The sequence below is a fragment of the Saccopteryx bilineata genome, chromosome 4 (genome assembly GCF_036850765.1).
Source record: "Saccopteryx bilineata isolate mSacBil1 chromosome 4, mSacBil1_pri_phased_curated, whole genome shotgun sequence".
Classification (NCBI taxonomy): Eukaryota; Metazoa; Chordata; class Mammalia; order Chiroptera; family Emballonuridae; genus Saccopteryx; species Saccopteryx bilineata.
In genome coordinates, this window is record NC_089493.1 from 270,006,001 (window position 1) to 270,030,885 (window position 24,885).

Sequence of the window (24,885 nt, forward strand, 5' to 3'; positions counted from 1 at the left end):
TAGTAAAATCAGTAGGGAAGTCATTCCAAAGAATTTAAAAAAATGATTTTGACATGGGCTTGCTTCTGCAGAATATATACTATAAATTGGAATGATACAAAAAAAATTAGCATGGCCCTGTGCAAGGATGACATGCAAATTTGTGAAGAATTCCATATATATTTTTTAAATGTGGATTTGAGAATATAACTAGTGACAGTGATGACGTTCCATTCCCATGTTGTTTGTAACATCCTGATCTTAACATAATAGTCACACACATAAAATAGTGTCTACGTGGTGTTGAGGATATCTTTATAGTTTAAGAAGGGTTACGGTTTTATGTTGAAGAATAGTGTTTATAGTGTATGTGGTAGTTTTCAGGATGATTTTATGAAAACGACCACTTTATCCTTGAGCTATCTTATCTTAGATCATATGGATGAATGGAAGTAAACTAAGATAATTATATATATATAAACATTAAGTCATTTATCCTGGCTTCTGATTGACATATTTGCATGGATATTTTCCCCTTAAGCCTTGTCTTTCAGGTGCATGTAGACAGGACTGTGCTTCCATGTTCATGTGGCCCAGGCTCTCCTCCTTGATTAAGAGGCCGCCCTGTGGGAAATGAGCTGCCGCAGTAAAGCAGCCATTCCAGTCTCGGTTTTCCATGAGCAAAGCGTTGTCACTGCTACTACTCATTCTGACATTAAAATCACCTGAACTTATTATTCAAATCAATGGATTCTTGGACTGCATACATTTCAAAGGGCTATTCTGTTGCTATCAGATATCTAAGAATCAGCATGTGTGGTAGTAATGAGACAGAGAGGAAGAATATGGACTGTCATACATGCTCGGCTGGCCTTGTTTTGGAATCACACCAAAGAAGGGAAAGTGCTGGAGCTTTTGCCAGACGACTAAAAGCTGTCATTATAATATTAATGACAACCAGCACTCTTGGGCCATTGTTACTCCTGTGCCTCCAGCATGACTTCACTGCTTCTCTGCTGAAGGGAAGGATCTAAAGCAAGTGGGGCCAACAGTTTTTGCCCCCGGGCCAGATTAGAAAGAAAACTTTTTCTCACAGGATGGATGAAATATTCAAATTAAAAAATGTTAAATACAAAAACGATTTATTTAAGTAAACAAAATTTTATTATGTAATTTGTTTATGAATAAATGTAAATGAGTGAAAAAAATTTAATATACAGTATTATTTTAATAAAAATATTTTTAATAAAAATATAATTACATACCGTATAAATATCCAAACTGTATTGCAATCAATCGAAACAATATTTAATTAATAGAATGAGCTTGAAGGGGTTATATCACAAATAAAACAATTATTTTGTTTTACAAACAGCCTGGACACATTTTCAGTTATGCTACAATGCCACTTGGTTCAGCACACTTGACCACAAAAATAACGAAATGTTTGACCTTGGGTGCTCACTGGCAAACTCCACCTCAAAGAATGTGGGTTTCACATCGCCACTAAACATCAAACAGTTCATATCGAGTACAGACGAGTACAAAAGTTGTAAATCTTTATAATGGAATTTAAAAAAAATGAAGTATTGTGAATCTATTTGACCAATTATTGGAAGTTAACCCTAGATTAGTCACACGCAGAATTCTTTTCTGCGTATCACTATCTTCTTAAATATCTCAATTTCCAATAATCAAAGACGCTTCCACTTCTGAGTAGCTGAGATCTTAAAGTAATGGAGAATATTAAAAATTTAATCGCGGGCCACATAAACTCATTACGCAGGCTGGATCCCACCTGTGGGCTATATGTGGTCATGCCTGGTCTAAAGCCTTGAGCATATAATAATTCACTTGATAAAGACCAGGTGTTTCCTTTTGTGTGTGTGTGACAAAGACAGAGAGAGGGACAGATAGGGACAGACAAGAAGGGAGAGAGATGAGAAGCATCAATTCTTATTGTGACACCTTAGTTGTTCATTGATTGCTTTCTCATATGTGCCTTGACTGGGGGGCTTACAGCAGAGTGAGTGACCCCTTGCTCCAGCCAGTTACCTTGGGTTCAAGCCAGCGACCTTTGGACTCAAGCCAGCGATCACGGGGTCATGTCTGGTGATCCCACGCTCAAGCCAGATTGAACCGCGCTCAAGCTGGTGACCTCGGGGTTTTGAACCTGGGTTCTCTGCGTCCCAGTCCAACACTCTATCCACTGCACCACCACCTGATTAAGCAAGACCAGTTTTTTTTATTGTTTTTTTTTTTTTTTGTATTTTTCTGAAGCTGGAAACGGGGAGGCAGTCAGACAGACTCCCACATGCGCCTGACCAGGATCAACCCGGCATGCCCACCAGGGGGCAATGCTCTGCCCATCTGGGGCATCACTCTGTCACGACCAGAGCCATTCTAGCGCCTGGGGCAGAGGCCAAGGAGCCATCCCCAGCGCCTGGGCCATCTTTTGCTCCAATGGAGCCTTAGCTGTGGGAGGGGAAGAGAGAGACAGAGAGGAAGGAGAAGGGGAAGGGTGGAGAAGCAGATGGGCGCCTCTCCTGTGTGCCCTGGCCGGGAATTGAACCTGGGACTTCTGCACACCAGGCTGACGCTCTACCACTGAGCCAACCAGCCAGGGCCTAAGCAAGACCAGTTTTTGATAAGCACATCATATTAGCCCCACAAAATTAGTGAACAGGTGATAAATCTTTCTTTTTTTTTTTACTAGAAAGGGAGGAGAGAGAGGAGAAGCCTCTTAGTTACTTCACTTTAGTTGTTCATTGCTTTGCATATGTACCTTGATGGGGAGGGTGCGGGGCTCAAGCTGAGCCATTGACCCCTTGCGACCAGAGACCTTGGGGTCATGTGGGTGATTCTGCACTCAAGCTGGTGACCTGACCCTGCACTCAAGTCTTGTGGTTTTGAACCAGGAACCTCCGTGTTCCAGGTCGATGCTCTATCCATTGTTCCACCACAGGTCAGGCTTGATAAATCTGGCATTTACTTCCTTATCCTATCACATGTATTAATATTGGTAATACAGTAACACTCTTATGTGCCAGGGACTTGCTAACTGCTTGCTTATTTGTTTCTTTGTTTTAGAGAGCGAAGGAGAAACATTGATTTGTTGTTCCATTTATTTATGTATTCATGGTTGCTTCTTGCCTGTGCTCTGACGGGAGATCAAACCCATCACCTTGGCATATTGGGATGACGCTGTAGCCAGCTCAGCTGCCCAGCCAGGGCCCTGCTAAGTGCTTCTGCAAGCACGTGTGCACTCTTTACTGAGGCTAGGGTTGCGATTCCACAGCTGCTGCTTGAAGTAGAGCCCGCCTTGGAAGACCAATTTCTTCTTTTTGTTGCTGTTTGTTTTGGTTTTTTGAGAATTTTTATGAGTTTATGTGAACCAAACGGCCGACAATTGGCCAGGGAGCAACGGATTGAGAAACTGCTCCAGAAAATGGCAGTTTAGCAGCTTATTTTATACATTAGAAGAAAAAGAAGAGGTGTGAGTAGGGGTTACACGAAATCCACCGGTGGTAGGTTAACGGGGTGGGAGAAAACAAAATGGGGGTAAACTCTGGCATTGGCTAAACAGCAGAATGGAGAGACATGCTTTTACGTTGGTGGGTCCAGGAGAGTTAACATTTACAGAGGGAGAGAGATGTACATGGGCAACAAGGTAACAGTGAGGTCTCTGCTCTGGTGCATGCTGCGGTGCCTGTGAGGGTCTGGAAAAGGAAAGCACTCTTCACATTTCAAGGGTACGTTATCTTAGATACGCAAAGACAATAGGCTCACTTATGATAAAGGTCAACCTTTGTCAAAGAAGCTACAGGCCTAAGGAAAGGCCAGAGTTTCCAGCGAAGGTCTTTGAGGAGAGAAGGGAGGGCAAACTGCTCTGAGAAGGGTCGAGGGGCTGCAGGGTGGACTGGGCTGTGAGACCAGGGAGAGTGGAAGAGGACAGGCGAGGTCTCCCTGGTGTAGGAGCAACCATGGCAAGAGATGCAGGGAGACGCAAGCTGAGGGACGGGGGCAGTCTCCATCAGCAGAGTGGACATTCCTTGGGTTACCTGTGATTCTGTCAGAAACAAGTGGCCCATCAGGTGTGTGCTTGAGAAAAAGAACTATGGGGTTCCGCGGTCATACCCTGAGTTTGAGTAATGATGAGGACGAGCCCTGCATTTTCTTTAGGACTTCCTGAAGCACTCTCAGCATCCTTTAAATATGAGCCATGTGCCCTGTTTTTAGTGATTTCCACCATTTCCTTGCCTGTGACAGAAATGGGTGCCCCGTTTCCTTTACTGTCTAGTTACTTGTCTAACAGTCTAGACATGCATTTCTCTCTATATATCTAGTTAGGAAAAGGTACCTAATATAAATAGAAACTTCCAAGGAAACCAAAGATTTCCAGAAATTGTCAGAATTATAGCAAGAACAGCCAGGATTGCTCCACACTAGTAGTTACCCAGCGTGCCTTGATGGAAGGAAGACCCTGTGTGTGGGTTCCGAAGATCATGCCAGGGCTGCACATGCGGGCTGACCGCACAGGCCCACCCACATTTCTGAATGACCCGACCACTTCTAATCAGTATATTGAAACAAAGTGATGTCAATCAGAAACCAAAGAGAGACATCTTCCGGCCAAAAGTTAGGAATTTGAGGAAGAAGACAGGGACCCTGGAGGAGGAAAGCTGGGCCTGTAGTACTTGGCCAGAGTCCTAAGCCAGAGTCCTTGCCTGTCACTGGATTTTGGCCAGGTGGTATCTGATTACTGATTTCATCCAGAAGGAACGATTCTTAGGTGCATAAGGTTTGGAGCTCGAATAATACCACCCGAGGGACCATCAGTATATTTATGTGAAAGGTTACTTTGCCTGCTGGTGTCTCAGTTTCTGTATCTGTAAAATGGGTATAAACATAGCTGTGAGATATATTAAGTGAGCTGATCTATACGAAGTTCCTGGCACTTAACAGTGGCTTGTTTTCTGTCTTGAGCATCCTCAGAGATTATTTTTATTCATTTCTTGATACCGAGGGAGGGAGGAAGGAGGAATTAGGACAGGTGGGTGCCTGAGCCCTTGACTTCTATGGAGGCGCTGCTCTGCGAGCCGCATTTTCTCCATCTTGTGAAGCCACCTTCTACAGAGCAGTGCGCGTCAGCCAGGCGGAGGGATTCGTTCCTGAGGCACTGCTCTGAGTGTGGTTTGAGGTAGCGTGTGTTCAGGATGAATAATAGCTGGATAGCTCATGGTGTGTGATGAATAGCTTTCCGATTGTTGATGTGGTGATACCTGGATTGCTTCTGAGCACAAGAGACTACTGAGGTAAATGTTTATGTACCTAACAGAAATCACAGCGAGACAGAACATTGCTCTTCTAGCTTGGCACCCTTTTTCTGCTCTCATTTCCCTTCGCACTTTCTCCCATACCTGAGGCTTTAGCTAAAGATAGGGTAATGAGTGTTGATTGGCATTTAATCGGAGTAAAACCTTTGCTAGGTAATGCCTTTTAGATTTTATCTTGCTAAAATGGACGTTTGAGTGGAGTGAGAAACACTGTACATTAAAGAATAAAGGGGGTACTCTTGTTTTCTTGTAAGTATGATAATTAGTATTAAAACGCTCTCTTCCCTTCCAGTTGGCTCATCTTGTCTCCTAGCAGCTGCTGGAAATGCCTTAATTGTCTATTGCTGACTCAGCTATCATTTCACAGATTTCTTCATGGCTGCATCTTTTGTGCTGGATCAAATTCTGACCGAGGGGGCGTTCATCTCACAGGTTGGGCTGGACCAAGTTCCCCTATTTCAGTAACAAGATTACCTGTCATTGGTATGTGTGAGGTGATATTTCCCTAACTCTCCTTAGAGTTGAGTATTGTAGGAGTCGGCGTTCGGTGGAACCTTGGGGGCCAGTTGTGTTGTTCTTCTCTTTACTGATGGTGTTTGAAATCTACGAATTTAACTTAACATAGCCTTTCTTATGCTTATAAAAAGCTATAGAAGTTTACCATAAAGATTACAGTGTGCCCTCCCATGTGATCCCATTGCCTATAATTTTATCCAGAATGAAGAAAGGGAACATTTCAACCACAGCATTTTCATTCCAACGTATTTAACCATTTTTCACTTTGTTCAGTGTATCACATTTTCTGTTAAAATGCTGTAAAATTTATCTCTTAAGTAATGTATACCCCTGAGACTAGGTGGTCTGTTCTTTCCAGAAGCACCAACACAGTGTATTCTTCAAGTGCTTGGTTTAAAGGCAGCATATTATTGAAGCCTGACGGAAGCGGCCTTCAGACATTGTGCGCGTGGCAGTCCAGTGCTGTGCACGTTCTGCACGAGCTGACGGAAGCGGCCTTCAGACACTGTGCGCGTGGCAGTCCAGTGCTGCGCGCGTTCTGCGCGAGCTGACGGAAGCGGCCTTCAGACACTGTGCGCGTGGCAGTCCAGTGCTGCGCGCGTTCTGCGCGAGCTGACGGAAGCGGCCTTCAGACACTGTGCGCTTGGCAGTCCAGTGCTGTGCGCGTTCTGCGCGAGCTGACGGAAGCGGCCTTCAGACACTGTGCGCGTGGCAGTCCAGTGCTGTGCACGTTCTGCGCGAGCCTTCCATACGTGACCTGCTGCTTTCCTGAGGGTGCAAAAGCTGGTAACAGAAGCCCAGGTTTCTGTTTATAGATCAGATTTCCACCCTTCATATCTCATTTCAGAGTCATGCATTGCAGGAATATGTATTTTATGGTTTAGAGCGACTTTGTCATTTTTTTTTCTTGATTCAAAGTATAATCATGAGACAGTGATCAGATTTATTTGCATTTTTCTACTGCAGTACATCCTTGTCTCCATGTGAGTAAATGCAACAGATCACTAGTGATCATTTTAAGTATCCTATTTAGTTTTAATTTTAAATGGACAGTTTTTTTCATTTGAGAGACAAAGGAAGCAGTCATTGGTTTCAGACACCTAGATTTCAAAACACTTGCTTTTAATAACTGTGTGGTTTTAGGCAAATTATTTAACTTCACCCAATCTCAGTTACTCTCACTATTAAAACAGGGCCATTAATACCTTACTCAAAGTGACCCTGAGAAGAGTAAATGAAATCATGGTGAGTGGAATCTATAGTAGGTTAGAGTGACATAAAGAGTTTACTCTAAACTCTATAGGCCACTATAAATTTGATAGCAGGCCCTTAAAAATGTTGGCCTCCTTCCTTTCTGTTAGGAAGAGTGTCTCTTTTATGGATTATACTTTTGCTCAAGGGGGAAAAATTCCTGTCTCCTATAAAATTTCTTAGGAAATACATAAATTTAGTGTGAGCCTTCCAATTCTGACAAATTAGAATGCTGATTTCAAGTTTGTTCCTGTGAATTGGCCAAACGAAAGGAAAGTCACTTCTTACATATCTTGTGCAAACGCAGTCTGTATTAAAAACAAAACAAAGTCTGTATTTAATAGTGCTTTGCTAATTGGAAAGCGCCACTAACTCAACACAGATGTAGAAAGTGAGAAGCGGAGAGGACCAGGGAACTAAATAAAAGAGCAGGCTAGGAGCTGCCACTTCATCCTGCTCGCTAAGATGAACTTGAGACCGTAGGCGGCCTTAGTGCTAATTACCTTTAACATGTTTAAACTCTCACTTCTCACTTGTCAGTGAAAAGACAGGAAAATCCATATTGGTCTGAACATGTCCCACTGCAGCGAGCTGAAAGCTGAAGGCATGATGGAACTCGGAGGGCACTGCCTGCACGGAGGCCGCTGGCGATCCACACGGAACGCTGGTGCAGGGGTCCCAGTGACACGGAGGGGAGCCAGGCTGTTAGAGGGAGGCTCCTTGCATTTGATACTGTCCTGCTTCTTCTGTTTGAATGTGAGAGTTCAGGCCCACGGGCCATAAAAAAAAAAAAAAAAAAAAGGCAAGCAAAACTTGAACCTAGAAAAAACCACCATTAGCTATTAGCACCAATCTGAAAAAGACCATACGTACACAGGGAGGAGAGGAAGAAATCCAAGTGATGAAAATGTCATGAACCCAGTAGAATTATTTTCTTTAAAAAGGAATAGCTATTTTTTTTAATTGAAATAGTGGTGCGCACATCAAATAAATTTAAATAGTACAAGGCATGTAAGGAAAAATGAAGTGTCTTCCTTATCCCATGTGTCCGCAGGCTCCAGTCCTCCCCGGCCAGCCCTGTCACCATTCCTGTGGGCCCTCGCTGACCGTTCAGGAGCTCACACACAGCTCCGCGTGGTCATTGCCCATGGGACAGTGTGTACTGTTAAATTTTTACTGAAGTTATTGGGGAGGTATTGGTTAACGAAATTATATAGGTTTCAAGTGTATATAATTCTACACATCATCTATATATTGTGTATGAGCCAGACAAAGACAAGTACCATATGATTTCACTCATAGGTGGAATCTAATGAACAAAATAAACAAATCAACAAAACAGAATCATAGCGAACAGATTAACAGATGTCAGAGGGGAGAGGTTTGGGAGGCTGGGTGGAAAAGGTGAAGGGTTAAGCCAAAAAACAACAACAGCAAATTCATAGACACCGACAACACTAGAGTGATTACACGAGGGTCGGAGGGTGGGGAAGAGATAGGAAAGGGTAACGATATTTTCTGTTAAGAATATCACTCAGCACAATGAATTTGGTTGGTTCTAGACTTCTTCGTGTCTATGTTTAATATTCAAATCACTTTTCTTCTCCTTGGTCCCTGATTTACCAAAATCTGTCATCTGTGCTATAAAAAGATGACAGAGGGGACCATCTTAGAACCTGGAAAGTTTCTGTGTAAGTATGTAGGTTGGTGAATGTAAGCGTAATAGCTTTAACCAGATACCGCCATTGGTCTTTCTTTACAGTCCACTGCCCCACGTGCTGGTTCGAGAGTACTGACCACGGTTAGGATGCTCAAATACCTTCTAGGCCCCTGGTCGGCAAACTGTGGCTCGAGAGCCACATGCGGCTCTTTGGCCCCTTAAGTGTGGCTCTTCTTCAAAATACCACATGTGGGCGCTATCTTGATAAGGAATGTACCTACCTATATAGTTTAAGTTTAAAAAATTTGGCTCTCAAAAGAAATTTCAATCGTTGTACTGTTGCTATTTGACTCTGTTGACTAACGAGTTTGCCGACCACTGTTAAATCAAGGCAGAGGCCACACTGAGGAAGGGGGCTTTGTTTCCTTGAGGGAGTCGTGGTGCTTGGTAGAGCTTATTGCTGCACGTCTGCTTTCTGTTCCATTCTGAGCCAGTCAGGGGTTCTAACTTTGAAGGAAATAGTAACTGTCTTCAGTCGGAAAACCCAGATCTGTTGTGACCCAGAAGATAATTTAGGAAGACTTATGGAACCTGAAGCTAAATGTCAAATGTAATTAAATGTTACTGGGGTGGCTTGCCATGAGGAGAGCTGCTGGGTGCTAGCAGTATGTTAAAAGCTATTAGGATGAACTATTTTGATTCTTTCCTACATTTATGAGGCATTATCTCAGGCAGCACAGAAATCGTCCCTGGGGGATAGGGAAGTGTTACCTTTCAGGAAACAGCTGTAGTATTTGTTCAACCTGACCGGGGTTTCTCGAGGTTATTTTATAATTCTCCACATAGGTGGGGCCCTGGAATGTGGCAGTAATGCCATCTCAAAGAATGTGTAACCTTTTTAAAGAAATTAGTTTTTGAAAATAGTAAGTAGGTCCTGGTAGGTGGCTCAGTGGATCAACTGTTGGCCCAGCATATCAAGGTCCCAGGTTCGATTCCCAGTCAGGGCACACAGGAGAAGTGATCAGGAGAAGTAACCATCTGCTTCTCCCCACTCCCTCTTCCCCTTTCTCTCCCTCTTTTCCTCCCGCAGCCAGTGGCTTGCTTGTTTCGAGCATGGGCCAAGGCGCTGAGATAGCTTGGTTGGAGCACATTAGCCTCGGGCACTAAAAATAACACAATACTCGGGCATTAGTCCCATATGGGGATGACGGTTGCATCCTGGTTGGGGCGAATGCGGGAGTCTGCCTCACTATCTCCCCTTCTATCACCCCCACCAAAAAAGAAAGAATATGGTAAGCATACTCTTTTAAGATATCCTTAAAATGTTTAGATGATTGGGAATATTTCAGTATGACAAAATTATCAACGTTTAAGTGCTAAGGATTAAGAAAAACATAAATTACATCTCTCTGTGGGGAGGTAAATTGAGGCCAGTGACACAGTGACACCTCCCCCTGGAGATCAGATTCATTTTAAAGACATAAACCCACATTAGAACCAGAGTAACCTTTTTAATGAGAATGCTAACCCTATTCTGGAATGGTGGGTCAAAACAGGGGGTATTTTGTGATTCTTGTTCATGATCTCTGGCAGCACATCCTAAAGACCTTGTGAGTTCCAAGAAAGGTGCATTTTCCTCTTAGTTCCTCCTTTTCTCAATCTTAAAAAATACTCTCTGGGCAATCAATTTTAGAGGTCTTTCAAGGAAAGCAGAGCTTGGCTTGTCTGCCTGTTAACTGCTGCAAAGTGTGTCGATTCCTGCTGCTCAGTGCGGCTGCGAAGGGTTATAAGGAGACACCTGTTATTGCCATTATCTGGAAGAAAGAAGCTCTCAGACTGGATTAAGTGAGGGTGCTGTGTCCTTAAGAAAGGAGATATTAGGCAGTCATGAAGGGATGGCCTCGGGAATGAACACTTTCTTTCATCAGAGCAGCCCCCCCCTTTTTTTTCTTCTTTTTTTTTTCTTTTCTGTAGGAGGAAGATGTGGAGAGAAGAGGTCTGATCTGTTTGGGAAGAAAGTATCACAGCCTATTAGTGAGAAGTGATGAAATTGAGACAGCTTCGGGGACTCCATTAAGTGTGTGGTGTTTAGGCAGACAGTGTCCCTAGGTAAAGTGTGCTGTTGAGGAGGAGAAGCACAATGAAATAATTGGGCCTGGGAAATCAACTGGGCTTGAGCAGCCTCCTCCGCTCTCCTTGTGGGGCGTGGGGGAGGGAGAGGCATTCTCTCCCCCTCCTTCGCACACCTCCCGCCTTGCTTTTAGCTCAAAAGCTATGCTGAATAAACTAGAGGAGAATTTCTTGCTGAGTGGATGGATGGCCAATATATTTTGAATAATGAAAACAATGGATACAATTAAATTCCATGTGGCACAGGAAGGATTCAGAGCTTGTCACCTTGGAACCATCTCGTGCCATGTGACTCTGTAGGCATCTGGATATTTGGTTGCAGCAGCTGAATGAAAATTGTCTGGATTGGACCAGTAACGGCAGCATCTACAGGGACATGTATTAATGCCCTGATGTCTCTGAAATTCGGTTCTTTAATAAAACATCATTCCCATGTATTAATTTCATTTTAAAGGAATAAATTGAAATCAAACTGAAAAGTAGACTGACCTCTGCCGCTAAGACATACTGATAGGCAAACTTTTTGTGGGCGTAGCTGAGATAGGCTGGAGAGTTCAGGTGCTATTACTGTTCATCTGCCTGTCTATCTTTTGAGGTCAGAAAAGTTAAGTCCCAGGCTCAGAGAGTCATTGTGCTTTTAAGAAAAGGTTTAAGAAGCTTTCTTCTTTACATTCAGCACACATAATGATCAGCATAGCTAATATGAAAAATAAGTAGAGGCCCTGGCTGGGTAGCTCAGTTGATTAGAGCATGGTCCCAATATGCCAAGGTTGCAGGTTCGATTCCCCCATCAGAGCACATATAAGAATCAATGAGCCTGACAAGTCAGTGGCACAGTGAATAGAGCGTCGGACTGGGATGTGGAAGGACCCAGGTTTGAGACCCCGAGGTCACCAGCTTGAGAGCACGCACATCTGACTTGAGCAAAAAAAAGCTCACCAGCTTGGACCCAAGGTCACTGGCTTGAGCAAGGGGTTACTCGGTCTGCTGAAGGCCCGCGGTCAAGGCACATATGAGAAAGCAATCAATGAACAACTAAGGAGTCCCAACGAAAAACGGATGATTGATGCTTCTCATCTCCTTCATTCCTGTCTGTCTGTCCCTATCTGTCCCTCTCTCTGACTCTCTGTCTGTCCCTGTAAAAAAAAAAAAAAAAGAATCAATGAAAGGATGCACAGATAAATGTAACAGGATATTGATGTTGTGCGCGCTCTCTCTCTCAAATCAATAAGTTTAAGAAAGACTAGTTAAAAAAAATAGAAATGTATAACATTATTATCACTACTTAAATACTTTTTCTTGTGCCAGACTCCTAACTACGTACTTTATGCTTCTGTATATACATATACAGGCTCTCTTAATACGCATTTGCTGTCTGTGAAACAAAACCCTGTTTTTGGAGTCAGAAACGGTTCATATTTCCACTTCTGCTAATCTTTTAGTTATTTGTTTTTAACAAGCCTCCTTTTAACATGTTCCCCCTCCCCCAAAATGAGGGAACTAGACTAAATGCTGAATTCCTTCTACTCCTTTCTCTTCTTACAGGCACACGCACACAGACACATTCTTTCTACTTCTAAAGTCACTGTATAATGCTAACTAGAGCCTCTCTCTAGACATATCCATGTATGTCCACCACATTGACACATTTTACAATAACACCAATTATTTCCCAGCTTCTAAGTTTTTATTTTCCTTATAATTTATCCAGTTTGATGGTATCCAGACCCCAAGGAAGACTGTGTTGCCACTTGAATAAATAAAACTGTTTTCTCCTGGCTCGTATCTTCAGAATTATAAGTGTGTACGATGGAATATCTGTTGGGGGACTCTGCTGCATTCAGTGTTGTGACCCAGCCCTCACTGCTGGATTCCCGCATTGTTAAGGCCAGGTTGCTCGCCCAGATGTTCGTGGTGGAACTGCAGGGCTAGGAAGACGTGGTCTGCTCCCTCGAGGAGCTCATTTTCTTTAAACTTCATGAAAAAAAAATTGGTTAAGTAATAGAGTCAGCATTTGCCATAATGATAATCTGTTTTTGCCTGATTCATCTCTGGCCGAGAGAGAAAGGGAGAGAGTGTGTGCGTGGGCACGTGTCTCCTCAGAAGTAACAGGCGACCCTGTGGCCCAGTGAGAGCCCCTCTAGAGTAGGAGAGATTTGTAGCTAGGTAAGAAAAGCTGTTTAAAGGTTTTAGTCCCTTTAGGATTATTTTTGGTTAATTGTTTTACCCCCCCCCCCCACTGGAATATACACTATTGAAAGGTAGGAACCTTCTTTTTGTTTTTTTTCTTTATTATATCCCCAGAGCTTATCACAAACACCTGGTAATCAATAAATGTTGACTTGATAGGTGAGATTTTCCCTGATCTGAGAAATTATGATTGTCTTCGTGGTTATAGAGAACCGAAACATCCACATTAATTACCATAGTAATTAAGTTTCCATATTCTGCCACTTGTGGGTTTAAGTTTTGTTTTAGATAGTCTAAACTTACAGAAATCAAGACTAGTTTTTTAAAATTTAAATGTTTATTTTTGTTTATGTAGCAGATAAAGCAGATTATTTGAGTTTGGTGGCTGTGCCTGTCACCTTGGTTTCAGCACTGCGTTCACAGTCGGCGACCTAATAAATGTCTACATTGTGTGTGTGCGCACACGCATGTGTATTTTAGTTTTACTTTTATCACCTCAAAGCCCAGATTTCCTCTGTAATGCTACTCCTGTTTGTGATTAATTTTCTTTGTAATTATATAGGATCTGTTGTCACTGCCCATCTGGAAGCGCCCGGAGGTCAGGTACAATGTCGGTGTGGTAGGGCCTAGAATTCCCTGGTCTAGTGTGGGCTTGGCACACAATAGAGACTCACCAAATAGTTATTGGACATGGAAAGAATGAGTTAGATCATTATGTTAGTAGTAAAACCCAGCTTTCCAGTGTTTCGACATTGACAGCCACCACTGCTGGTCAAACTAGGTAATTTCTGCTACGCACCCTCATCATTCCCATTCAGTAAAGGTGTGGAGGGTCTTTTGGGTGCCAGGTGGGAGAGGAAGAGATGGATAATCAGTTCATTCCTGACGGGGGCTGATGATTTGGTGAGCAAGAAAGGCATATACAAAAATGGGTGTACCCTTGAAGCAAGAGCACGTTGCTTTATGTTTTTCTAAGTCGTAAGATTTTGAGTTGGTAGATCAAGGAAGTAGCCATCTTTAAAAGCTTTGTAAATCATAGAAGAGGTGTGAGGTAAAAACAGTAGGCAGAATAGTAGCATATCTGAAGCTGAGTGAACGAAACCATAAATAGCAATTATACTCATTACTACTAACATTTATTCAGCACTTTGTGTGTGATGAGCACTGTTCAAATCACTCCACATACATTATCTCATTTAATCCTCTTAATAACCCCATTAGGCGTAGGTACTGTTATCTCTATTTGAAAATTTAGGAAATTGGCTAGGATTTGAACTCAGGCCTTTGACTAGAAGAGCTCTTGATCACTACGGAGAGGTACAGACACAGCAGAATAAGCTTTAAAAGAAGGGAAATACTAGGTCCTGCTAGCTATCTCAGGGCAAATTCTTTTGGAAGACATGGGCCTTCAGGTATAAAGTCATATCTTGAACTGGATATGTGCTAGAGTCACAGAATTCTAAAATACTAGATTCAGAACAATAAAATTTAAAGGCCATCTGTTTCCAGCCCCTAATTTGCAGGGGAGAAAACTGAGATCGGTGAGGTTAAACGACTTGTTGTAGGACATATGGCTAATTAATTGGCATTAGAGCTATTCTCCTAACTCCTCTCATCATGTTACTTTCCCCCTGTTATGCACACTGGCTCATGTTATGTCTGGTTTTACACGACTACATTCTAATATGATTTCCTAAAATATTTTGCTGCTTGGAAATGGAGACTTTCTAGCATATATATGTTTGATGTTAAATTAAGCCAGGAAAGGGTCAGGCAGGTGTGGGGGTGAGAGATGCTAGAAGTATGTAGAGGGAGATATGGAAATATAGAGATATGTACATATCTATTTTTTCTTCTATTTTATTTTATTCTTGCCCTGTTTGCTTCTATAAGTCTAGACAATTGGGAGTTGAGAGGAACGATACAAAGGAAACCGTAACAAGAAAAAACTGGTTTAAAATTCTATACGGTCTATGACAACATCCCACATTGATTTCTCAGCCTGCTAAATAAGTAACCTGGGATACTTCTAGTTTCCACTAATGTGTATTAGCCTGTGTTCTCTCTGCCACGTACCCACTCACGAGGACGTCATGAGAATAAAATGAGATGGTACGTGTGAATGTAGACACAGGGCAGAAATGCACAACACCAGCCGGCACGACACGCCCCAGCCCGACACTGTTCCCTAGCTCAGATGTTTCACCATTGTGTGGTGACAATGTTGCTCAGTCTGTTTCATTAGCTGAGTTGTTGGGCCAGATTTATGCACCGCTAAACAATCAATCTGGGACTTATGTAAATACTCATTGAGAAAACATGTATCTTGCTCGGAGTGCTCCCCGTTAATCCTCTTCTCCTTAGGTGGCATTCTGTAGCTGGAGATGGAGGTGGGCTTAGTTCCCGTTTCTCGTCTTTGTTCTCCTCAGCAATGTAAGATATAAAATGAAACCGTTTCAGTCCAGTCTGAATCAGCACATATTTGTATCACTTGGGTGTAGGCTTTTTATAGATCAGCTAGAAGATTACAGTAATTAGCCTATGTATTTTCTCATTAAAAAGTCATTAGTGAAGGCTTTGTTCTTTTAGGATCTTCCTAAATAAGGCTTACTGCATTGCATTCTATCATTAGTAGTTACGAGAAGCCAGATGTCTTCCATAGGTGTGTCAAAGCAAGGATTGCCGTGCACTGCCATGGAAAAAGCTTGCTGCTTAGCCTGGGTGGGGTCCTGCTCTGTGTGCGACCAGTTCCAGGGCCAGCCCTTCCCAATGCTGTCCGCTGGCCGGGCCACCCTGCTCCTTTGGGCGTTTGGGCACCTACATAATCTAGGCTGAAAGAATGAGAGCATATGCTCATTTGAACTGGAGTGTTTCCTTTATTTATTTTTTTTTTTTTTTCATTTTTCTGAAGCTGGAAACAGGGAGAGACAGTCAGACAGACTCCCGCATGCGCCCGACCGGGATCCACCCAGCACGCCCACCATGGGGTGACGCTCTGCCCACCAGGGGGCGATGCTCTGCCCATCCTGGGCGTCGCCATGTTGCGACCAGAGCCACTCTAGCACCTGAGGCAGAGGCCACAGAGCCATCCCCAGCGCCTGGGCCATCTTTGCTCCAATGGAGCCTTGGCTGCGGGAGGGGAAGGGAGAGACAGAGAGGAAAGCGCGGCGGAGGGGTGGAAAAGCAAATGGGCGCTTCTCCTGTGTGCCCTGGCCGGGAATCGAACCCGGGTCCTCCGCACGCTAGGCCGACGCTCTACCGCTGAGCCAACCGGCCAGGGCGAGTGTTTCCTTTAGTATCTTAGTAAGCTGGTGGGTGTTTCAAAAAACTTCATAGAGAATACAAAGAAGATAACTTGATTTTCTGCTATAACCATAGATTTTCTGCTATAATACAAAGAAGATAACTTGATTTTCTGCTATAATCATAGTCTATGGGGATAAGAACATAGGCTTTAACATCAGACCATCGCAAGTTCAAATCCTAGCTTCACCATTTTCTTGTGTAACTTTGACCTTGATCATACTTAATCTTTATAAACCTCAGTTGTCTGGAGTGTAATATGGAAGCAACAATAGTACTTTTCTTATAGAAATATGAGAATATAATATAAAGTATTTAGCACTACTGCATGGAATATGTGACTTAATAATATATTGTTTGTAATGAAAAGTGTTTGTGTGTTTGTATTTGTGTTCCTATTTTGTTGTTATGAATCTTTTCATTTGATTTAAGAAATCTTAACATGAAATTTCAAAATGAGTAAGTAGGTATTTAAAGAGTGCTTTTTTGTTTGTTTGTTGTTTTTTCTTTTTACAGAGACAGAGAGAGTCAGAGAGAGGGATAGACAGGGACGGACAGACAGGAACGGAGAGAGATGAGAAGCATCAATCATTAGTTTTTCATTGCGACACCTTAGTTGTCCATTGATTGCTTTCTCATATGTGCCTTGACCGCGGGCCTTCAGCAGACTGAATAACCCCTTGCTGGAGCCAGCGACCTTGGGTCCAAGCTGGTGAGCCTTGCTCAAACCAGATGAGCCCATGCTCAAGCTGGCGACCTCGGGGTCTCAAACCTGGGTCCTCCTCATCCCAGTCCGATGCTCTATCCACTGTGCCACTGCCTGGTCAGGTTAAGGAGTGGTTTTAATATCATTAAGTGGCTTAAGAAAGCTTTCTTTAAAAAGTCACTTATATGGTGCATTGGAAGTAAATTCACTTATCACTTAACCATTGTTTCTATTATGTATAGTGACCAGCAACTTAAGGAGCATTTCAGGAAATGTACATTAATTGAATAACTAGGATAGACTACAGCATTGCAGTGTTCCAAGGGTGATTGGTGCGTTTGTTGGTTGTTTTTGTTTTTTTAACATTACTATATTCCAGGGAATTTTAGACTAATTACATATTACCCTGTTATAGCAAAATTCAGGTTACATTGGTCAGTTAAAAAGTATTTTTATTAAGTATCTACTCTGAGTCAGGCATTTCTCTTTATGCTGGGACAATGGTGCTAAATAAAAAGAAAGTACTGTTCTCAAGGACCTTACATTCTAGGATAAAGGTAGATAGTAAACACGTCAAGAAGCAGGTCAGAGATGGTAATTTGGTTAAACATGGTAGATAGAATCTGGCTGGGAAGGATCTGAGCTAATGAAGGGGACACCTTTTGAAGAATAGTGAGAGAAGATAGAAGTGTTCTAAGCAGAAGAATGAGGAGCACAAAGCCCCTGAGACACTAATAAGCTTGTTGTGTTTGCAGGACAGGAAGAAGGCTAGTGTGGCTGGAATTTAGTGTTTGAGGGGAGAAAGGAGAGAGAGAAAGAGGATGAATCATTCAGAGCCTTTGAATGCTATGAGTAGAAATTTGGTTTTAATTTTTGTTGCAGTGGGAAGTCCTTGGGGCGTTTTAACCTGAGGAGCGATGCCGAGTTTTACTTTAGGGAGACACTGTTCTCTACACGAATGGACTGTGTGCTCACAAGTGTGTGAGCTGGGAGATCGCTTTGCGTGGCCCGGGAGAGACAGAGCGCTCATTTAAGGCAGATTGGTAGCAGCAAAATGCTCAGTGGTTGCTTTTCGGCTTTAATTTGGATATAGATTTGACAGGACTTAAGGTGGCATGGATATGGGATGCAAAGAAAAAAAGAGGAAACAAGGATAACTTCCATGATTTCAGCTTCAGCGGGAGGTTCACTGATGACATTTGTAGATATAGGGAAAGACTGTATGGGGATGAATTCACAGGGTGGGAAGCAGGGAATCAGTACTTTTGTTATGAAAGAAATCCCAATGGACAGCCCCAAGAAGATGTCAGCAGGGAAGCCCAAGAGCCTGGGAGCACAGGAAGACGTGCAGGGTGGAGAAATAGACTTGGGAGTCATCAGCCTATAAAGTCATGGGACCGGCTAGGTCTCCTAGCGAGAGATTGTAAACAAAGAAGAGGGCCCAGAATAGAGTCTGCCCACCGAAGCCTGGCAGGGAGGAGCAGCCAGCGAAGGAGGCGGGGAAGGAGACACCGAGAATGTCGACAAGCAGGAGGAGTCCCTGCAGTAGAGGAAAAGGTGTTCCCTATGTGGGCAGCCTTGTCTGAGCAGTGGAAAGGTTAAACATGGCCAGGACAGAGAATTGTTCATTAAATAGAACATTTACCTATACATTGCTCCTTTAACCTGTTCATGAAACAAACAAATTAGCCTAATAGCCAGTGTGTCTCTTACAGTTAGTCTCGCTGGTCTATTTTTTAGTTATTCCTCAAAACTGGATGTTTAGCTCCTTTCTCCAAAATGGAGAAGGATATTTTTTCCTGGTATTAGTTATAGGCATTCTCCCCTATTGCAGTTACAAAAGTAATAGTGCTCTTCATTTAAAACAAACAAACAAACAAAAACAGGAAATACAAGAAAATGAGGAAATAAAAAAAAAAGGACAAGATTTTTAAAAAGTAAATCTTGGGAACAGAAATTGAATTAGGGGTATAGGAATTGAATTATGGGCCTTCTCTCACCTCAAGTTCACAGTAATAGGCTAAGAACCCTCCTGACCCCAGTGATACTCGCATTGTGTCTGTTGAGAAGAAGGTACAGTCCGCCATCCTCTTAGCCTTCTCACTCCCCACCTCTCATTCCACATGCAGAGGCAGTGCTCTGCTGAGTAAAGTTTAGCAATACCTTCTTTCTAAAATGAAAGCATTTTCCCTTCACGATTAGCATCTGTTTATAGAACAGTTCCTATTTTGCTAATTAGATCCTGCATAGAAATGCACAGACTGCTGTGTAAAAGGATAATGAATCTTTATTGCACAGTTGAAATCAGATTTGTGCAAAAGGCACTTTGAAAACAGTAATAAGCAGAGACATGTATTAAATCACCCAGATAAGGCACCCTCTTTATATTTTCTATTTATAAATGGAAATTATAACTACCCAGTGGATTCCATATGACATTTCCTATTACCAGCAAAGGCTTTAGCTTTAACCATAAAAGTTATCTAAATTCAAAAGCCCCTGTGGATTCATGGCTCTAAAGAATACTTCTAGAAGGGTCCAAGATAGGGTAGAGAGGGTCCTTTGTGTTTCTTTTTTCTTTTTCCTTTGTCTGTGCACTCTGGCAAAAGCAAAGGATAGCAAGTGGTATAAGAAAGAAGCCATTTGAAATAACTGTGATAAGATCTAATCAGGAAGCCCAGTGTTCACTTAACATATACAGTCACATTTTAAGAATCTTCTGGTTGGGCTCCATGAGAACTAAGTTCATGCCTTTATAAGCTCATCCTTTTACTTTCCTTCTGTACACACTATTTCCTGGCCAACACAGGACACGTTCCCAAGTTAAAACCTTTGAGAGATATATCTCTTCACCTCCTTGGCGAGTCTCAGAAAGCTGGAGCATTGCTGTGTGGATGATAGCAAGAGGAGGAGGCGTTGTGAGGAGGAGTAAGAGAGAAAAAAAAGATTGGGAAGCAGGGAAAGTCAATGTCAAATGAACTGCCAAGGATGGATATTATGGCGGCTGGGGACCTCAGAGAGTATCCTGTGTCTTTTGTGTCTATTTCACAGTCAGTGCTTCATGTAAGATGGCAGTCTCGCCTGGGCTGTGCTTAGTATCGATTTGCTCTCAGGCATGCCGGACCATTTTAGCATTACCGCTAAAGGGAGAAAATCCTGCGCGCTCTCCCTTACAGACAGACATGTCAGAAGTGTATCTTTTTAACTCTTCAGTTTTACCTGCTTTCCTTTCCTCTGACTATTCCTTTTTTTCCTTCCTGAAACTTTCCCCTGGGCTCTTCTTCTTCTTCTTCTTCTTTTTTTTTCTTTTTTTTTAAGAAAAAGGAGGAACTCCATATGGAGAGCATTGTAAAGAGAAAAAAGAAAATAGGCTTTTTTTGGAGAACAATACAGTGTCAGTCACAACTCAGACCTGTGAGGTAAAGGCTTCCAGTGTTGCATGTTGCCAGCGTTGCACATTCCTAGTCTGTCAAGGGAAGGGGAAAGGGGCTAGCTAGCTTCGTGATGGCCGGACCTGAGCACGGTTGAGGGTTGACAAAAAGGAACCAATGGATGCTAGGTTTAGAGTCCGAAGGTATCATAAATTTTCACCTGCTCAAACTCTTCTGCAGTTTTCCCTGGTCACTGCGTTGCGCTTTCCTGTCTGGCCGTGTGCACTGACATCCGCTTAGCAGTTCAGAGATAGGACCCAGCCCTCTGTCAGAATGCCTCTTCTTTTACTTCCGCTCGTTAGTAGGGAAGTTGGGGCCACGCGCCGGAATGGATTTGCATACTTCTGTGCAACCCAACTCAGACAACATATGGCAGTGTGGAACACTTGGATTTATTTCTCTTCGCTCAAATTCCTAAAAATTTGGATGGCTCCAGCATTTGTTTTGTGTTACAAGAATTCTCTGTCTCTTTCTGGGTAGGCCAGAGCAACACAATTTTGGCATAAAACTCTCTTGAGTTACTTCAAAAAGAGAACATTGATTTGCTCCCCCTCTTACATCTCATCTCAGGAAAAAATGTATGTTGAAACTTGTGACATTGGGTCATGCAAAATTTCCATTTAGGCACACTGAATAATAGAAACTGTCTTCAAGCCATTGTGTTTTTGTAATTTGGTGCTTTTTTGTATCTATTTCCTTTCCATCTTTCTTTTTCTTCATTTCAGCTCTGTAACGAAATGCCTCCAATCCTTTCGTAGGATCATCCATGTATATGAAAGTGAATGGATATAGTCATACAAAGAATATGTGGATGAATGTAAATTGATTCAAAAGGTTGACTGTTTTAAATGCACAACTTAGAACAATACTAATGTATGAAAATAACATTTTCTTCTTTAGGAAAATACTTTGTTGCCTTCATTAGGATTAGATGTCATGCACTGTTGGGGTGAGTTCTTGAGATGTCTCTCAAAATGGGAAATAGTTTCTTTGTGTATTCACAGTTTCCTGTCTAAAGGCTCCTGGGAAGAGGCAACATGGGAAACGTGAAATAGCGTGGGCTTTGGCGTCAGCAGGTCTGAGTTTGAATTCTGGCTCTGTGACTTGGCCTTCCGGGATGGTCTGAGCAAAGAATGTCACCTCCTCACATTTGGAGAATCATCATAGTGGTAATACATACAATATCATCATAGTGGTAATATGTATAATATTATCATAAGAAGAAAGTGAGGTGGCAGATGCCAAGGCAGCTGGTGCAGTGATTGACCCTTGGTGGTGAAAAAATATTTGTATAATTTCATTTCAGAGGGCAATTTACACTTCCAGAAAGGTGTAGGGTACCCACAGAGGGGGACTGGGCCTGGTTATAGTTCTAGGACAGGGGTCCCCAAACTTTTTTACACAGGGGGCCAGTTCACTGTCCCTCAGACTGTTGGAGGGCCGTACTATAAAAAAAACTATGAACAAATCCCTATGCACACTGCACATCTCTTATTTTAAAGTAAAAAAACAAAACGGGAACAAATACAATATTTAAAATAAAGAACAAGTAAATTTAAATCAACAAACTGACCAGTATTTCAATGGAAACTATGCTCCTCTCACTGACCACCAATGAAAGAGGTGCCCCTTCCAGAAGTGCAGCGGGGGCCGGATAAATGGCCTCAGGGGGCTGCATGCGGCCCGCGGGCCGTAGTTTGGGGACCCCTGTTCTAGGGTCTTGGGAATAGTGAGCTCCAGTGTTCAGGTATATACCACATTACCTTGTTTCTTCCCTTTTACTTTAAAACAAAAAGCAATTCATTTTGAACTCTGTGCTCTAAACTGGTAACTTAATTAAACAAGTTTATTGACTGTAGCGGAGGCTGTGGTTAGAAGCTGGCAAACATCCTGTGTCTGTTTGTGTTTCTGGGGAAATGGGAAATGAAAGGACAGGTTCCCACCCGTCCACATTTTTTTCTTCCTTTTTTCTCCCCAGCTCATTCTTGCACTGCAGCATTTCACTTATAATCTGTTCATTAAATCATTTCACTTCATTTTATATAATTTTTAATTTAGCATTCATTTTCAACTTAGCTTTTGGCTTCATTTACTGATAATAAACAGTGTTGCATACAACACATGTTCCACACAACACTCGGTCACACACGTACAGATATCAATAATTTCTTCTGGTATGTCAGGCACATTAAAATTAAAGGCAGCATCTCCCCTCACCCTTTCCATTACTGACTGTGCACCCTGTATGAATAATCCGCACTCCCTGACAACCAGCAGTAGGCTAATGTGTAAAAATTATGTGTAGCATGTCACTAGTACCTTCTTGAAAATTCATGGCTTTCCCAGACACGGTTCAGTAGAAGGTTTCTGGTGTGGTCACTTTGATATCTGAGACCTGTACCTTTAGCTTAATATATGTAAGCAGCAGTGGCTTTCCAGGATAACTGCTTTATGGGTCTGCTGCCATGGGATAGATTTTGAGAAAGGAAGCTTTAGTGTGCTATTAGGATTACTTCATTTTACATATCCGAAAGTTTCCAAGGCTACACACTCCAGAGTTTGTGGGGCACTGCTAAATGCTGGCTACCTGTGTTGCTGGTACCTGTGTGGTTGGTGTAGCTATCCTAATCCATCGAGTCCATTGCCTTTCAGTTTGCTACTGCATGTCACTTGAATTCCCTCAGTTAGAAAAGCGTCTGCTGTTTCAGTTAACATAAAGTTCTCATGTAGTTAGCTACAGGAGGTTCTCTTGGTCATGTTCTTCTAAAAACTGGCCGAGTCAGCCAAATTTATTAGACATGTAGTATGTGTTAGGTAGTGTTGAGAGGCGTTAGGATGAGATGATGATCAAAACCAATACGGTCTCTTCCCTGATGCCGATGGCATCCTCGCACAGGAAAACAGTGATTTTAATGTGGCCCATTTTATGGGCCACACGAGAGCAGAATTATGGGAGAGGTTCAGGGAAGTCGGAAGGCGCGTGACTGGGGGACTCCACCCGGCCTGGGCGAGTGGGAAGCTCCCTCCTGGGGCGGTATTACTTAGGCTGAGATGTGAAGCATGGCTGGGACTTAGCGAGGTGAAGAGAGGGGCATGGAGGGACATCGTGTACCAAGTCCCTGTGGCTATGGAGAGGTGGAGGAGGTGACTTGTTTGAGCCCGGGAGAAGGCAACGGGCCGAGTGCCATGAGGTTAGCAGGACTCAGATTCCACAGTACCATGTCACACCCCAGGTGAATCCCAGATTGTGTTCTCAGGGCAGTGAGAAGGACGCTAGGCAGGGACTGCATCAGACACATTTGTTTGTGTTTGGGAAAACATGACTGTGTATTGTGGAGAATGGTTGGCAGTGTGGTTCGAGAGACAAGTTTAGAGGCTTTGCAGTGACACAGGTGACAGATGAGCAGTGATGACAGCAGTGGTGGACAGTGGTGTTGGCAGTGGAGATAGTGAGAAGTGATTAGTTTCAGAGTTCTTTGGGGGTGACATGGATAGGACTTGTGATTAGTTGAGCTTGAGAAAAAGGGAGACATCAAGAATGACCTCAGAATGAGCAGTTGTGTAGATGCTAGTAATTTGTTATGTTGAAGGTGATTCCATCCCGATGTAATTTTTGCTGAGCATCAAGATCAGAGGTCAGAAGCTTACACAATGTGGTGGCATTAGACTCTTTCTATGTAGGGTATTTTCTGTCATAGTTGAACAGTGAAGTGTGGCTTAACTCATAGACTTTCTCTCTTTTGATGGTCATCTGCTAAGAGCTAAAAACAACCCACAGGGTGGCCCATAAAGAATCTGACCAATTAAAAAATAAGTAACTTGGGCCCTGGCCGGTTGGCTCAGCGGTAGAGCGTCGGCCTAGCGTGCGGAGGACCCGGGTTCGATTCCCGGCCAGGGCACATAGGAGAAGCGCCCATTTGCTTCTCCACCCCTCCGCCGCACCTTCCTCTCTGTCTCTCTCTTCCCCTCCCGCAGCCAAGGCTCCATTGGAGCAAAAGATGGCCCGGGCGCTGGGGATGGCTCTGTGGCCTCTGCCCCAGGTGCTAGAGTGGCTCTGGTCACAACATGGCGACGCCCAGGATGGGCAGAGCATTGCCCCCTGGTGGGCAGAGCGTCGCCCCATGGTGGGCGTGCCGGGTGGATCCCGGTCAGGCACATGCGGGAGTCTGTCTGACTGTCTCTCCCTGTTTCCAGCTTCAGAAAAATGAAAAAAAAATAATAATAAATAAGTAACTTTAGAGTCCCTCCATCCTAGCCCAGTTGTCTCCGGCCCTTCTGTTACTGAGTGTTAGTACTGTGTGCATCCCTGGCAGATGTTGGTGGAGTTTTTTTTACTTTGTAACATTTTAACAGTTCCATTTCTAGATTACTGAAACTCTTCCA

General features: G+C 43.1%; 1 protein-coding gene and 1 non-coding gene across 4 annotated transcripts in view; both read left to right on the top strand.

Moving 5' to 3' along the window:
• The window catches only part of AUTS2 (activator of transcription and developmental regulator AUTS2), a 1,187,404-nt gene that overhangs the window by 593,318 nt on the left and 569,201 nt on the right, over nucleotides 1-24,885 (top strand). The window lies entirely within an intron of this gene.
• Nucleotides 60-162, top strand: LOC136337006 (U6 spliceosomal RNA). Its single transcript, XR_010731729.1, has one exon. It is a non-coding gene; the product is annotated as a U6 spliceosomal RNA (small nuclear RNA).